General features: G+C 39.7%; 1 long non-coding RNA gene across 1 annotated transcript in view; it reads right to left on the reverse strand.

Moving 5' to 3' along the window:
• LOC144587050 (uncharacterized) overlaps positions 1 to 17,753 on the reverse strand; it is a 42,354-nt gene that overhangs the window by 20,108 nt on the left and 4,493 nt on the right. The gene's annotated exons all lie outside the window — the stretch shown is intronic.

A 17,753-nucleotide genomic window follows, 5' to 3' on the forward strand; every position in this document is an offset into this window, starting at 1 on the left:
CATCACAGACTTTTTAAATTAAGTACATAGCTGGTTATAGCTGAATTAGCATACCTTTCTTTTCTTTCTTTTCTTTTTCCTTATATTTTTCAAAATTCAGTGCTTCCATTTGATTTGCCCCAGATTTTTGGCCACCAATAAACTGATACTAAATTAGGGCTGCTGACCACACCAAAACGTGTGATCAGCCAACAAGAGGTTCACGTGACTTGTTGGAGGCCATGGTGGCCTTGACAAAACCAGTGTCTTTTCAGTCGCTGCTTCATACTTTTAGAATGCCCTTCTCCCGACTGTTCTTTTAGCTTCCCTCTAAAGGTAGAAATATTTCTGTCCTCTCCTCTCCTGTATCATTCCAGGAACTAACCCTCATGTTTGCTGCTATCTGCTGCTTTCTTGTTCTTGACAATTTGGTTTTAGACAGTTGCACTTCATTTCTCTTAAGCTTCATATTATTTCAAGAAGCTTGCCAATGGAATATAGTGGTTATAATGTCAGAGTGGCATCTGAGAGGTCCATGTTTAGCTATGAAATTGCATGATGAGGCTGATTACTGTACATGGATGTTTACCGAGCTATTTAGTCTGCTGCAGGAACAGGCTGGTTTGCTCTTCAAGATGGCAATTAGATGCCTTTGTTGGAGTAAACCAGCCCCAGAGTGATCCTATCCATGCCTTTCTGAGACTCTATCGGAAGCTTTTGCTTTTTTGATGTGAGTAGTAGTGTTCTGCTTTGGATCAGTTTCAGTGCATGTGATTGCTGGAACGAATCCAATTCCAGTTTGAATTTGCCAGTATCATGAAGTGGCTTAATAGGTGAACCACTTCAGGATATTGGCAAATTAATCATTTCCTCTGTTCCTTCACGGAGTGGAAGGGGAAGTGACATTTTTTTAAGACTGTTGCATCAGTTATAAAAAACATAAATCTTTCCCCTCCTTATTTTAAAGGACAGGTCAAGAAACTGCTGGGGCTCCAGTACTTTGGCCATCTCATGAGAAGAAAAGACTCCTTGGAAAAAAACTTGATGTTAGGAAAGTGTGACAGCAAGAGGAGAAGGGGACGACCGAGGATGAGATGGCTGGACAGTGTCTGCGAAGCAACCAACATGAATTTGACACAACTCCGGGAAGCAGTGGAAGACAGGAGGGCCTGGCGTGCTCTGGTCCATGGGGTCACGAAGAGTCGGACACGACTAAACGACTAAACAAACGAACAAGAAAGTGCACACAGTTGAATCACCACAGTGACTTCAGCTACTGGAGTTTCTCAACCAGACAGTTAAGATGAGCCAAAGGGAATATGATACCTAGTAATTGTGAATACAGTAGTGTGGATGATCTTGGCCTCTCCAGTGACACATCCCTGCACTTTATGATCTTTCTAGTTCCTTCATGGCCATTCTGAGTCCCAGTCTTCTGATTTTTTGACTGCAGTCTCTGCTTGGATTGATGACGGAACCAAGCTATACACCATTGTTAAAATCTTCAGCATCTTTGTTGTCAACATTTAAGTTATGTTGTTCTTCTGTTGTCATGATTTTTGTCTTCTTAGTGTCCAGCTGGAATTCTGCATATCATAAATTGTTGAAGTTTCTTCCATAATTTTCATTCTTCCATCTGAGTCTAGTCCAGCTTTCTGTATGTGTTCTGTGTACAGATGGAACAGGCAGGAAGATAAAATGCAACTTTTTCTCATCGTGTTGCCTATGGGAAATTATTCTGTTTCTCCACTCTTGTCCAGGAGGTAGGTTGCACATCAGAACTATCATGTGTGGAGGCACACCCAATCTTTTTTCAACAATCCATAGCTTTTAATGATTCCTACAGTCAAACACTTTTCTGTAGTCTATAGAGCACACATTAATGTTTTTCTGAAATTCTTCTGTACTTCCAGGAGTCAATTTATGTTTGCAATATGATTTCTACTGCCTATTCATTTTCAGAACCTACCTCAAGCATCAGACATTTCTTGCTCCATATATGATAAAATCCTTACTGCAAATTTGCTATAACATGTGTTCTTTCCCCATACAGTGGTGTCTCGCTTAACGAGCGCACCGTTTAATGACGAATCCGCATAGCGACATGTTTTTTGAAATCGCTAATGCGATTGCATTACGATGTTTTAGATAGGGAAAACATTGCATTGCGGTGATCGGTAAGCGTTTCGCTTACTGATCTTCGCATTGCGATGTTTTACAAACAGCTGATCAGCGGTTCCAAAATGGCTGCTGGGTCAAAAAAATGGCCACCTGCAGCATTTTTGCACCCTGCCCTCACTTACCGGGCGGGGAAAATGGCGGCCGGATGGAGGATTCCCCGCAGAGCGGTGAGTTTTTCCCCAATAGGAACGCATTAAACGGACGAATCCGGATAGCAATGTTAATCCTGGAACGGATTAACATCGCTATGCGGGGCACCACTGTAGTGTATAGGTTTTTGAATGCCACCCTATTTGTCATTTCTATGTGACAGGCATAGGAATCTACAAGGCAGGTTGGAGAACTGAAATGAACAGTAATGCTAGATTAACACTAATCTGGCAGCTATCAGCATCACTTACATTTCTGCCTAATTCAGCAGTTTCTTATAGGTGAAGGAATCTGGGGTACAGATGGAGTGTCTGATCTTCATAATGGCAGTGGCAAGTCTGTGTACACAGTTCCTTTCCTCCTGGCATGTTGCTCCCTCCACTGAAGTTAATGAGACAGCCCTTGCTAATAACAACAATGTGACATGTTTTTTATTATCATAATACCAGAGTGCAGGGATATTATTATGTAGCAGAGCAAATTATTCTACAATACAATTCTGAAAATGAGGGCAACCCAAATAAAAAATTATAACTTTGAAACCATTCACAAAGTGAGATCAAGCAAGGGAAAAATCCCAGAAGCTGACTCCTTTTTTTCATCAGTTAACCACTTCTCACCAAAACACAAAGCAATTGTCAAGGCTGTTTTATTTTATTTATTTATTTATTTATTTGATTTTTATCCCACCCCTCTAGACCATGTCTACTCGGGGCGGCTTACAAAATAGCAAGCGTGAATGGTAGTGAGCAGAAGAGGGTATCCAATAGACTATCTTGACAGCTGCCATGGGTGTTATCAACATTGAGGTTGCCCTTTGCTATGTAAAGCTTGGTATCCTTTTTCTTGCTGGCAACATGGGCACAATATTGTGCAGCGATATTGCACCATTTCCTGGTGTTTTGAATTGAGGATACAGAAGCACAATATCCCACATTCATAAACTGGAGAGTTTTTGAAAATTTAAATTCACATGGCCCTGTTCTTCTAAAAGCAAACAGAAGCAATAGACAAAATAATTACAGAAACTTGTATAATCAATAAACATGCAAGTACAATAAACAACTTATAAAATCAATAATAAAATACTACTAGTGAAACAAAGCAAAAGGCAAAGCTAGTGGCAACAAAAGAATGTTTTGTGTTAAACCTTGACCAGTAGGTGATCAAATGACCCTTGACATTACTGAAAATAAATCTTAAAACTTTGAAGTCCATCTTCTAAAATGCAAACCTACAGATTTCCTAAATCATACTGAATTGCCATGTAATATTTCAAAGGCCTCTTCCAGAACCCCATGAAAGTTCAGTGGTCCCCCCACCCCACCCCCAAAATTGGCTCTATTCCTATTAGTGGTTTGGTTTGGCGTTCATAGAATCATAGAATAATGGAGTTGGAAGGGGCCTATAAGGCCACTGAGTCCATCCCCCCACTCAATGCAGTATTCCAAGTCAAAGCAGATCTGTCAGATTATTGTCCAATTTTCTCCTGAATGCCTCCAGTGTTGGACCACTCACCATCTTCCAAGGTTCCATTGTTGTACGGTTCTAATAGTTATGAAGTTTTGCCTGATATTCAGTCCAAATCTGGCTTCCTGTAACTTGCACCCATTGTTGCTTGTCCTGCACTCTGTGATGATCAAGAGCAGATGCTGCCCCACTTCTGTATGACTACCTTTCAAATATTTGAAAAGTGCTATTACATCTCCCCTCAGTCTTCTGCCCATCAGATTAGATGTTGGATTAGATGTTAAGGGGAACTATATGAAAAGGGAACCTTCCCTGTAATTAACCTGTTTTTTCCTCTGACAGTGGGTTTTTCTTACACCATGTGTGGGCAACGTCCAAAGGTCCAGAGTCTGCATATGCTAACACATGGAAATTGGTGATTCAACTCTGTGTTCCCCATGCCAAGAACATTTTAAAGCACACAAAAGCTCCCTCATGCCATCTAGTGTATGTGAGGGGCAATTTTATATTCATCTTTTAAAAAAAAGAACATCCTTGAGCTGGCCCAGGAGTAGGGTTGCCAGATACATGGGTACCAAAAGGAGGACAGAGAAAGACAAAAAGGAGGACAGAGGAGGACGTATTGAATGTTTCATTTGAATTGTTCCAGATTAAATCAATACAATTTTATTACAATAGCTGACAATAAATGTCTTTTGATGAACTGACCAAGAAACAGTCATATTAAAAAATAAAAATAAATTCAATGGAGGCTTCTTTTCAAAATACCCCAAAACATTATTTAAACAGTCAATTTTACCCGAATCCATCCCGGCCTGGCTGTGGGATCCCTTGGCCGTTTGCACTCTGCACAGGCTCAGAGGCAACCCTCCTAATCTGGACGCCCAAACAAGGCTCCGGCACAGACAGGGGGAAAGCAGGAGACTATTCCAGAATGCAAAAGACTGTCTAAATAGCATCATAAGTCTGTTGCTTCACCTCACAGCTTTGCAAAATGGTTGGTGAAGCAGCTGCAAGGAGATAAATATATGATGGCCTCAGTTTGAGCCCTCCCTAGTGCCTACATAATGGGCGTGTCCATGGCAGTTCTTGGGCTTTACTGGATAGGGAGGGGTTCAGAAAAGCATGCCATCTCACAGGAGCTTGCAGGAAGCAGAAAAATGTCTGAACGTGCCTTTTTTCATCACACAAGAACAAACAAGGTTAGGAATTTAGAGCCTTAGTATTTAGTATGTATTGGACAAAGAATCTTGAAGACTAGTTTGGATGCAGCCCAGTATCGATGTTTAAACTGCTACACCCCAAGTCAAAAGAGTTATGATGATGTCCAACCTCCACTAAGAGAAGAACAGTAAACAGAAGAAGAAGAACAAGCTTAGTAGCAGAAAAATAAGAAGCCGACTGCTCTCAGGCTTGATGGATTGGCCCATCCCTTCAACATACAAGTTAGTAAATGTTCCAGAAGGCACATCTGCTCACGTAGAACTGATCAAGCCCTGAATTTTGTCTGGAAACATAACTGTTTGCCTGTGACAACCACAGGGCCTGCCACGGCAGACAGCCAGTACCAAACAGGTGCCATTTATTTGATGAAGAGAGTGATGAAAGATTACAGCAACAATTTGCTATGTGAAAATGTTTTGTCTCGATTCAAGTAGTTGTGGATTCGGGCAATTAAGCATGGGTTGTTTGCATGGGTTGTTTCACATACTATGCTAGTTCTGTAAAGTTTGTTGTTGTCATACAGTAGATAATTCACAACCTGTGATTATTACACTGTTAGTTAAGAAATGCGTACAATAAATATTTTTATGTTTTGGGGGCCCTTTGGGGCCAGTTATATGCCCACACACAAATACTGTGGGGAGTTATTAACAAGCGGTGTTTTCCTGAAACAGAGAAGGAAAAGTGTAGTTGTTGGGTGTGTGTTTTTAACTTGAAACTGAAATAAAATTTCACCCAACCAGTTAGATATAGTATATTTTTCTGCTGAATGAGAGTTGAAAGTTATTAACAATTATAAGTGCTGCACATGAAAAGTACGTTGAAATGAAAATGTTTTCCATTTCTTTCCAGAAGTCTTATAACACTTTGCATACACTTTTAATGTGCATATAGGGACATGACCAAACCTCCACTATCTATCATTGGGTAGCTGTAGTATTTCTGGGGTGCTCTTAGTGTTTTCATGAATGCAAGCGGAGGTTGGTTGCTTCTATTTTTGGTTGTCAAACTCGGGGTGGGAATGCTTCCAGTGTTCCAGACCAGAAATCAACAAGCAGGCTTGGACTTCCATTCCACCACAACTTTGTGGCAGATCCTAGTGCAAGCCCTGCCGATAAGCAGTATTTATAGCACTTTTGGCAATAAATAACCCATTTGAAAGCCTGAAAGGACTGGTCTTCCTGTACAAATGTTTTCTGCAGAATAGAATAAATACACAAACAGCTTATTCTGTAGAACAGGCTAAAGCAGGCACAGGTTATGGGATGCAGGAGGCATGGATGATTGGTCTAAGATTCAGGCATTTGATTAAGTTATCGCAATTCCTAGTGAGTTAATTACCATGCCGTTGAATTACATTAGTAAAACCCACAAATTATCTTGGACCTTCCAGTTTGTGCTAACCTTTTTTGGTTTAATCTGACTATTGGCTTTGCTTAGAGCAAAAAGCCTCCTGGAGCAAGAGTTTTAGATGGCCAAGAAAAAGAGGACTTTGGCCAAAACAAAACAAACACATCAGCCTGTGACTCCTTTGTACTGTGTGTTTGTCACTGCCAATGCTTTTGCAGCATTTATGGCCTTTCTATACACCATACAATTTGCCCCAATAAATCTATTGCATTAATTTAAAGCCGCCACCCCAGCAAACTATATTTGATGTCCTGCCTCATTATTGGGATTATTTCATGATGTGAGAGTGGTGCAGAAAGCTATTTCAAACAACAAAAAAGAGACGCCTGACAGGTTTTTCTGTTTAGAGGCCAAGTTGGCAGTGGATTTGGAATATGGACAGAGAAGAGGTATGTACGTCTTGGCTGCAATTTTGCTTACAAAGTTGATTACATTTTTAAAGGAATTGCCAAATGGTGAAGAAGAAGAACAAAAATATTTAAGGCTTTCCAAGCAAAATTTCTGATGTCTCCATGAAACATTTTCTCATTGGTTCACCTTATGGTGTTCTTCTGCCTCCCTCAACCTGTTTCCTCCATATGTGTTGTACAGATGTGTGGTATGACCATTCTGGGCTGTCTTAGAACAATGAATTCATAGTCCATCACATCTAGAGGGACCACCCTGTGGAAAGGATGGTCTTCTGCATCTGCTCCTTTGTGATCAGCCATCACCATTGTCAGTGGTCACCATGATCACCTATAGGAGGCCCATAAATAAAACAAATCAGATAAAATAAAACTGCCCATGTCATGGTCTCATGACTTTTATGTGAAATATCTGTGACATGCTGCTAATTAATAATGTTGGTCACTCCTTCCTCATCTCGTGCAGCAGATTTTATGTGTCCTAACTTGATAATGTTCTTAATATTGTTTTTGTAGTCTTTACTGCTTTGGATGTAGTTCTTGTAGCTTGAAAAGCACTGATGTGATTTTCCTGGGGGGAGGGGGAATAGATTTTTGTACATTTTTCACTGGAGAAATGACAATGCTAGCATGTTCATAACAAGCAGCATAACAGATGAATTTCAAGGTGTGTGGTAATGCTAATGGCTTGATGCCTGAGCGAGTTTATTTTGAAATATAATGTTCCAAGTTCTGCTTGGAGCACAATATAAGGAGACAGGGTTGAAAACCAAACCAAACCAGATAAAGTGTTCTCCAATTTCTGACACATCTTGACCCTTAGGATCAAATGAAAAGCTGCTCTGAAATCCATTAAAGCAATATACAATTTCCCCATCAAATGCTCTGAGGTTGGGGTTTTTTTTGGGGGGGGAGCTAGGTGTTAAAGAACCACACAATGGTCTAGGATTGAATTATTTTTCTCTGAAGACCACTCGTGAGACAGAAAATAAATCCTCTCAGTCCAGAAGGTAGGTGAATTTGAAATGTAACTATCTGCCATACAGCTTTCCTGTTATGGACAACAAGCGAACTGCTTTACAGTCTCCAAAATAGTAGTAGTAGTTGTTTTAATACTGAGACCACAATTATTTTCTTCCACGATGCTGGACTATGCCAATGTGGTCTGTATGCTCTTAAGACAACACATAAGCTGCAGCTATTGTATAGTGTGGCATATGTATTGCTTTCCGCAATATAATGCAGAAACTATATTCCACTAGTTTTAAAGGAAGAGCACTGGATGCCAATATATTTTTTGTCCAAGTTCAAGACATTGGTAATGACATCCCCAATATTAAGATCTGCTGAGAGGTTCACATAATGGCTGAAATCTTGTTGCTTTGTCATGCATGCAAGATAGCTCAGTGACTTAGGTTTCTGGAGCCAGAGGCTGGGAGTTCAAGTCCCCACTATGCCTCTTTGAGAGGGGATGAATTCGGTGATCCATAGGGTCCCTTCCAGCTCTGTAGTTCAAAGATGATAATGATGATGAAATGCAATAACATTCACTCATTCCCAAATGGCAATTAATAAGTTGCTTCTGGGATTCTCAGGGGTGCCTGCATCCCGGTTGTTGCAGTTTTGGATTTTTGGTTAAAATCCCTTAGCCATGCAGCAGAAGTGCAGAGTTTCACAGAGAAGAATGGCTTCAAATGCCCCAGAGCAGTCCACCATTTCTTTCATTAGCTGACACTTACAGTCTCAATGACTTCCTCTAAGACATTAGTTGGAGAAAGAATAAAAGGCTTATTACTTACAGTTGAACAGATCAAACAGCAAACTGATAAACATGACTGATTTCAACTGCAGGCCTCAACAGACTCACTGCCTCCAACATAGAAAATATAGGGAAAGAGGCAAGACTGTCTGAAATTCAGAGGCAGGGGAGGAATGATTGGTCAGCGCTGGATAGATTGACAGCCACACTAACCAAGAAAGGTCTCTCCAAGCCAAACCTACTAAAGGCAGCATGTGAGCTTGCAAAAAGAAAAGTCCCCCCACAAACACTGGATTGGTGCACAGTTAAGAATCCCAGCAGGCACTTGTTAAACTTACCTAAATACTGCCACTAGTTATGTGCCATTTGTGGTGTTTTTTGGGGGCAGGGTGTCCAAATCCTAAAACTCCATTTGAAGAGTTCCACCTGTCAGAGCCACACCTAAATTGTGCTGATGTGGAGAAAGGCTAGAAGATGTGGTGGCTTAGCCCCAGCCTAGCTGTCTGGTAGAAAAGGTAGTTGCCCTGCCTAGAACTTGCTGGGAATGAATGGCACACCCCCAACTGCTACCTTGACACCTCTAAATATAGGTTATGGAAGATTATTTTGATAAAGTAGGCTGTCAGTCAATCAGGGCCACCATTCTGAGCCAAATGACTATACAAATTATTTATTATCAATCATCACCCAAAGTAGTATGTGGTTTGAATAACATATGATGGGCTGGGTACATTTTGTGCGATGAGTAAAGAAATTAACTGGGAGATGAATAAGCTTTAAAGGTAGGATAGAGCAAGGAAGCAAATATATTAGTAGCAGATGTGGTTCCTATAAATATCCCTGTGATTAATCTCTGCTCCTTTTGCAAGCTGGCATATCAGTAAAATTAAGTAGTGTTCGCTATCATGAGAGTGGGCCATTTTCATGTTGTTACACTGGCTAATGTAGCATTAATATCTGCATATCTAAGATGGGGAATTTAAATGTGAGCACTGGAGATATTATTTTAGTGAATAAATATGAAGAAGTTCCATATGGTCTCCATAAAGTTTGAGGAGAAAAGAAAACACTTTGAGTTCCAAGTTCATGCTTAAAGTAAAAGGGAAATGGAGTTTCCTTTGTTTGTCATCTTTAGAAAATGAACAGATAGTCATTGGTGTATGATCAAAAGTCTGCTTTCAGTCTGTAGAAGGTTCCCTTGACATAAGTAGGGTTGGCATGAATTCAGCTTCTATACTTCTGCAGTTCTCTCCTTACACATTTTTGAGTTTACCCTTACTTAACTGATTTTTTTTTTTAAAAAGGAGTGTCTGCCTTCTTAGAAGAATAAGTTCATTCCAGTTCTGAATAGGAGGTTATTGATTTATTGAACCCATTCATTTCTTGTGGATGTTCTTAGTTTGGCTTGCAGTCCTTGCTGAGTTCAGCCTCTCAAAACCTCCAAAGCTCACTTTTCCACACTGTTTAGAAAACTACGGTGTTATCTTGGCAGATCCAATAAGAGAAAATGACAGGCAGGGCCTTTTTTGTGTCATTGCTGTGACTCTGTAATGCTCCCTTGACTGAAATGAATCAGGCTTTCCCTTTGTGTCTCTTCACAAAGATAGGAGATGTAACTTTTTTTCTTTTGGATTACAGTTCCCAGAATCAGGCTGAAGTTTACATTTGTGGATTGCTGGAGACTTTTTGTGCAGACATTTGGCCAGCTGGTGGGTTAGTTCAGTTGCAGGATTTGGCATTCCAGTCCCCCTGGAATGCCAAAGAGTCCCCTTATTCCTGATTAAACCTTTCCTCCTCAAGAACCTTTCTCTGAAGCCAAGCATGTTGGTTGGGAGCCTTTGCCCAGGCCTTCAACCTATGGAACTTAGATGGGATGGAAAGAGCTTCATCTGATTTGGCACCAGAGCCATCTTCGTCATGTTTGGACTCCTGACCCCTGAAGATCCAGGGTTAGGCATAAAAATGCCATCTGGGAATCTGACTTCGTAGATTTCTGTGGTTCCACGGTTTGCAGGATCCAACAATTTTTCACTCATGTTAAGCCTGAGGAGTTGTGGCCAGTTTTCCCTTACTTGTCTCTGGGCCACCTCAGCAAAACAGAAGAAAGCCTTTTGGGACAATACTGGACTTAAAAGTCAATTTCAGACAATTAAAAGTAAATTTCAGAACTCTGTAGCTCTAAGATGATGATGATTATACCACCCTGAATACTTTCAATGTTATGTGCACTCAGTGCATACAATATAATGGAGGGCTGGATTCCACAGGGAAAATAGCAAATCTGCTACAGAGGCAGTGGTTTCCCTGAGGCAAAAGGATGCTCCCAGTATAAGTAAAAGGAAACATAGCTAGAAAGCCATGAATAAATGATGGTCTGGGATGCAGAAAAGGTAGAATGGAAAGAAGCTTTGTGCTTTTCCATACAGATGAGCGAAAGCAGATTTAATACAATTCCCCTCTGTCTAGGTTTCCAAGAGGCCCCAAACCTACTCTTCCCTGTTCTTTGAAGGTGAAGACTTATAGGGAAGCTAGTTGCTCAAAAGGCACTGTCTATGTAACATTTAAAAAAAAACAACAACAAGGAGAATGTGCCACCAGCAGGAAGCTTAGCAGTAGCTTCCTCCCAAAAAGCACTGTAACAAAAAATCAAGGCCTAGAAATGAATGAATGAATGAATAAAGCACACCTCTGACAGTCACAGAAATGGGGAGTTCATCTGCTGAGCTCAAGACTATTAGTATATACACCTACCTTTAAATTCCCATCCTGTGAACAACTGGAATAATATGGCAATCTATTGGAATGACTGATATTAATGGCCTTCTAAAAGTTGAAAAGATAAAAAAAAACTGGAAATAAGAAATCATGTTTCTAGTTAAATACAAAATAATTGTAGTTGATTGTTTATATAATTACTGGTTTTGTGTCTAATTGTTTTCTGTGCTGTGTCTTTAAGTCTGAAGCTGGGAACCTTCCTGAGGGGTATCCATTTGCCTGCTGTGAATGAATCTGGAGAAAGAGCCAAAGAGTTCTAATTGACAGTATAATTGCTGCAAACTGAATTTCTTGGGGGAAAAAAATCAGAGTTGACAAATGTATTGAAAACTAAATTCACTACTGATGCTGTTCCTGTGGTTATTGACAACTGGTCCTTCATTATAAATCAAAATAAAATCTATGTTTATAGATGTTGTTTAATTTGTTTAATGACACTTACTGTGCCTGAATGCATTGCTGCAGGGCAGAGGTTATTTTAAAAATATTGATGGCTGAGCATCTTTCCCAACCTTGTTTTAATTAATCTAGGAGGAGAAGAGGACAATTGGGCAACCACTGCCCATCACAGCCAACTGTGTTAGTTCTCAGCTGAAGAACCATTTTTGAGTAGTAAGATAACCAACAACAACTTTATAACATTATTAGCTTCCAAATTTGGACACACTGCTACATTTTTAGCTCATTCTCTCTCTTTCTCTCTTTGTATGTATTTGTGTGTATCTGTTGCTATTACATGCTGTCAAGTCAGAACTGACTTATAGCAACCCCAACAGAGCTTTCAAGGTAAGTGAGGTATTTAAGGATTGGTTTTGCCAGTTCCACTCCCCCGTGATTTTCCAGGGCTGAGCGGGGGATTCAAACTCCAGCCTCCTGAGTCCTAGTCCATCACGCTATCCACTACACCACACTGGGTATTTGTGTGTATAGTGTCATCTTGGTACAGTCTTTCAAAGACTGTTCATTTCCTCATGAATATTGTCATTCTATGAAGTTTAAGTCAGAAGCAGGCTGGTCCTCATCCATACAAGCCTTTAAAATGTTTTCCCAAGTTTTTCAGATTTTCCTCGATGCAGCAGAGAGTGAAGTCAATAAAATAAACTCAGCCCCACACTAAGAAGCATCTTCACAAGTTCCTGTCATAATGAATGCCTTATTGATTTGAAAAGAACCAAGGACAAAAAGAGAATCGGGCAATAAGCCATGTTTTTATAACAGCACCATCCCTAGCTTTCAGTAATTGTTGAATAGGTCTGTCTTCCACAGCACAGTTCCAAAGAACGATGCACAGCTGCAGACCTGTCAATACCAAGCCACCCATGACACTAAACAAAGCACTTTAAATCAGGTGAATCAATTACAAATGCAAATAGCATCTGCTGTCCCCAATCTCCAATCAGCATCAAGATCTGGGAGGGTTACGAAGGGACCCCTTCCAGCCTATTACCACCATTTTCTTTGGGAGAGGCGAGAGAAAATGCTTAGCTGTTCCCTCAATTTGCTCATAAGGCTTTGGACTTTGAACGTACATTTAGGGGCACTGTATTCCCAGAGGATATTTCCTAAGAATAGAAATTATGGGGTGCATAATTATATGCACCCATATTTTGAAACTGAGGCATCATGCTGCTAGCATTCTAAGCTGTGAGTGTCAGTCAGTGTTGAATAGCCGACATGAGACACCTTAAAAGATATGTTTTTGAGAAATAGCTAGGAGCTGTCCTTGACAAGACCAGGGCATCACAACGGGAGCTCTGTGACTCATTTAAACAAATCTGTGCATTCCTTAGAGTATACTCAACAATAGTAAAACTGTGGCAAGTAAGGGCTGCAAGCCTTGTAGAGAAACTCCTGCTCAACAAAGTTACTTCAAAACATTGTCCTTTGCCAGTGAGAAATCCTTCATAACTTATGAAGGAAGACCTTGTAACGACAATATCAAAGGCAGCTGCATTTTTTGGGAACAGAGATCCCATACATTCTCAGCCAAAAAATATAGACTTGTCTTACAAAGAGGTTCTTATACAAGGACACAAGTGTGTGTTTCATTACTGTGACTGCCAGTGCATTCATGAAAATGCCACATTTTGTCGATACTTGTCTACACAGAAGAGGAAAATCTGGGCTTCATTATTTTTCCAGTTGCCTTTCACTTTTAAAAGGCACCATTTCAGCACACAGAGCATGGGGTTCCATTTAATTTTAAAACCCACTTGGTTTCAGTAAAGTTTATTTTATGCATCATGCACTAGTTATGCTTATTAACATAAGGAACTCCCATTCATAAGCTTCAGGGTTCATTGGAAATATCTGGATCAACTCTGAGTTGTCTAAATCAAGAACTCCAGTTCCAACACTCCAGCTTCACTCCACACACCTAAAAGGATGAGCAACATGGTAGTCCATGTTTGTCTACTTTTTATTGAATAATGCAAGTAGATTCAATTTAAATGTAATCTGAAGTGCAGCCCTATGCCTCATTACTCCAGGTAGGTTCCTCTCTTTTCAGTGGGACCTAATCGAAATAAATGATGAAGGGGGTCACAATCTCAATGTCTCTCCACTGAATTATATGGCTGGGATGTGGAACAGAATATTGGCAACATGCAGGAACATAGTTAAACAATGTGTGTGTGTATGAATATTATAGATCAATAATAAACATGTACCGTCAAGTCAATTCTGATTTATGGCAACCGTTTCTAGGGTTTTCTGGGTAGAGAATATGCAGAAGTGGTTTGCTATTCCCTTATTCTGGGGATATTTTAGGACTGTTCAGCTTGTTCAAAGCCACACAGGACTTGTGGATGTACTCATAGGAGGCACAGTGGGGAATTGAACTGTCAGCCTCTGGCTTTCCAAGCAGATGCTTAAACAATTAAACTATCTAACCAGCTACTCTAGAGTAGAGCTTGGAAAATATTACTAGAATCCCACCAAGTACCAGCATGGTCGGTGGGAGGAATTGTGGGAGGTATAGTCTAAAAAGGGGGTTCATGACTGTTTAAGGCTGTAGGCTCCTTTCCTTTAAATTATGGTTGTTGCTCTGTGTTTGGATAAATGTGAAAAACTGGACTGGTGGCAAGATAGCATGCTCGACTTTTCCAAGAGTCCTACAGAAATACATAAACCTCCTAGACAAAGATCAGAAGCCTGTTGTTCGTCACAGCTGGCATTTATCCCAATCCCAGAATGAAATCAGATAATCACAGACAATCTTACCAAAGTTTATCTATGAAGATATAAGTCTTTTCACTGTTGCAATAATTCCAGGCAACATCACCTTGCCTCTCTATCAAACTTTATTTATTTGCTTTATATCTAGGTTTCATATGCACAAAATTACTTCAGAGTCATTGTAAAACGAAGAAGTTTTACAGCCAGGCAAAAGCTATAGGCTCATATACTTGAAAATACATGAAAACTGAACTTAAGCTGTAAAGTTTAAGTCAAAAATATAGGAGCAAAACACAATCAGAAATGTCAAAAAGAATGTTTTACCTCACATTCGAAAAACACAAGAGCTTTTAGCCTATAAAGGCAGAAAATACATCATTTACAAATAAAGAGCATAATGGTTTTAAAAGATTTAAAAGCCTTAAAGGCCTTCTTGTAAAAGCATAGAAAAATATCAAAGTTCTTAAAACAGCATTTCTAGACTCTAAGCATAATATTATAATAATAAAACCTTTATTGGCATAGAAAGCAGTAAGACATAATCAAACTACTTTGTTAGGAATCCATATTTACAGAATCCAAAAAAAAGCAAAAAGGCAGAAAGCATTCAATAAGGAGCAGAACATTATCTCCTAACAATTGATCCCAAAAATCTGCAACTCTTTTCCATTATGTCAACCACCTCCATGGATAACATAAGATGAACTTTGTCCAGATTAGATTTCCCCTCCAGCTTTAATCAAATTGAGGCAACATACTTTGTACGGTAGTCCTGATGGAGTGTAATATGCAAAAGCATATGAGCAGGGGTTTCTAAGGGACCCTGGTCATAGGAGCAACATCTTTCAAGATAGGGATTCCGTTAAACTTGCCATCCAGTAAGGCTGCAAGCATGACATTGCATCTGGCAACAGAAAAAGGCCTATGACTTCGTGGGCATTTAAGCAAGGAAAGCAAAGCAGCCAGTTGTCCAATTTTGAGGGGAATGTGGAAAAACAATGAGAAAAGGTCTTATTAGCTGCATTCCATAATTCCTGAAATTCAATATCCAAAATTCTTCTTTTAACTGTTTGAAAGGCTAGCTTTTGACTTAATGAACCTAAAGAATCAATATCTAAGCCAATCAATTTCAGTTTTTCAAGAAGGGCAGTTGACCTGAAAGGAGGATCAGAATCCAGCAAAATTTGGTATACGTCTGGGTTGTAAAAAATTATCAGCCAGAATTGAAATGATCTCAATCATGCCATCATCTCCAATAAGAATAATCTGTTCTTAAAACAAAGCACTGAGTAGAGAACACATCTGGGTAACCCTAACACTTTGCATAAAAAAATAAGATTGTAGCTGTTCAATTGAGCTGGCGTTTAACCAGATTGGAATACCATGCAGAATTTGTGAGGTAATTTTGGACTTTAAAACCTGTAAAGCTACCGGGACATAGCAGCTACCTGTATTGTAATAGAATTGAAGACTAGACTGAACAGTAAACCTAGCTACATTTAAAACCGTTTTATGATGGGGGACCCAGGAATTTTATAATGAAAAAGAACACCTAGATATCTGTACTATTTAACCTGTTCGATATTGTTTCCGTTTAGATTCCATTGTTTTTATGATTTAGCAAAAATCTGTATTTTTGATTTATTATAATTCAATTGCATTTTGTTTTTGTCCAAATACTCCACACATCTGTTAATCAATCATTTCAAACCAGGACAAGTGTGTGAGATGATAATGACTCATCTGCATAAAGCAATAATGGGACAAAATGTGCCCCCAGTTTTGGAGGGTGACCATCTGCATTCACTAAAAAAGGGACCAGATCATTCATAAAGAAATTAAACAAGGAGGCATCAAGGATACAGCCTTGCTTTGCTCCCTTATTGCTTCTAAGCATGTTAAGAACACAGACAGAAAAATTAATAAATGAAGTTCTCACACAGCCTGACTGTTAAAGTCTATGTAAAAAAATCCATTGTCAGTTTTCTGGTGCTGCTGCTGCTCTGCCCCATGATATCAGCATTGTTGATATTCAGAATGTGTAGTATAACACAAATCCATCTTGTTATGAGTTAATGCCTCCATGCAATGCTTGTGTGTCCTTTCTCCATATATTTGCTGTAAAACTCTTATAAATTGTTTCAGTTCCCCTTATCTTGTTTTTGCTAACTTATGTTTTTTAACAGAAGAAACTTCTGCATGTTCTCACCTAATATAAATCTCCATTCATTTTGGTCCCATTCAGCTTCATTATATTGGCAATCTTTTGTTTACATAACATTTGCTATTTAGACTATCTTTTAACTTTAGGAAAATGGTACCTTCGTTTTTTATACTCAAGTACAATGTAGTGTCAAATTTTGCAGGGTTCAAAGATTAATACTTTTTCAAAAGATGGCGCTACTTCAATGAAAACTTTTCAATGTTTAGCTGCCATTGTTTACAAATTCTGTAACCCTGATGTGTGGTCAATTGTTTTGGTACACAAAGTGTTATGAATTGACTCGTAGTAGGAGTTCCAAGCTGTAGTTTTAAACTGCATTTTACTTTTAGGCTTTTTTTCCATGTACCACCCATGATACACAAAATTTCAAATCTTAATGGACCAAGTCAGTGCAATGCTGAAACAACTATGGAGTCCAAGGAAGAGTTCTTCACCTCTAGGGTGAAGCAACACCACAATGGAAACTTTTAAAACCCTATACATTCTTATTGAAACAGCGACGTCTACTTTGGCTTGGGCACGTCATGAGAATGGCTGATGGTCGGATTCCAAAGGATCTCCTGTATGGAGAATTAGTGCAGGGAAATCGCCCCAGCGGGAGACCACAGCTGTGATACAAGGATATCTGCAAGCGGGATCTGAAGGCCTTAGGAATAGACCTCAACAGATGGGAAACTCTGACATCTGACCGTTCAGCCTGGAGGCAGGCAGTGCTTCATGGCCTCTCCCAATTTGAAGAGACCCTTGTCCAGCAGGCCGAGGCAAAGAGGAAGTCACAAAAGCAGCAAAACCAGGGAGCTGGACAGGGGACAGATTGGATTTGTCTTCAGTGTGGAAGAGATTGCCACTCTCGAATTGGCCTCTTCAGCCACACTAGACGCTGTTCCAAGTCCTCCATACAGAGCACGACACCATAGTCTTTCGAGACTGAAGGATGCCTAACTAATAGGATTTTAAAAAGGACAAGAATTTGAACTGAGGAAAAGGAAGATTAAAC

The sequence above is a fragment of the Pogona vitticeps genome, chromosome 2, assembly GCF_051106095.1.
Source record: "Pogona vitticeps strain Pit_001003342236 chromosome 2, PviZW2.1, whole genome shotgun sequence".
In the NCBI taxonomy this organism is placed as follows: Eukaryota; Metazoa; Chordata; class Lepidosauria; order Squamata; family Agamidae; genus Pogona; species Pogona vitticeps.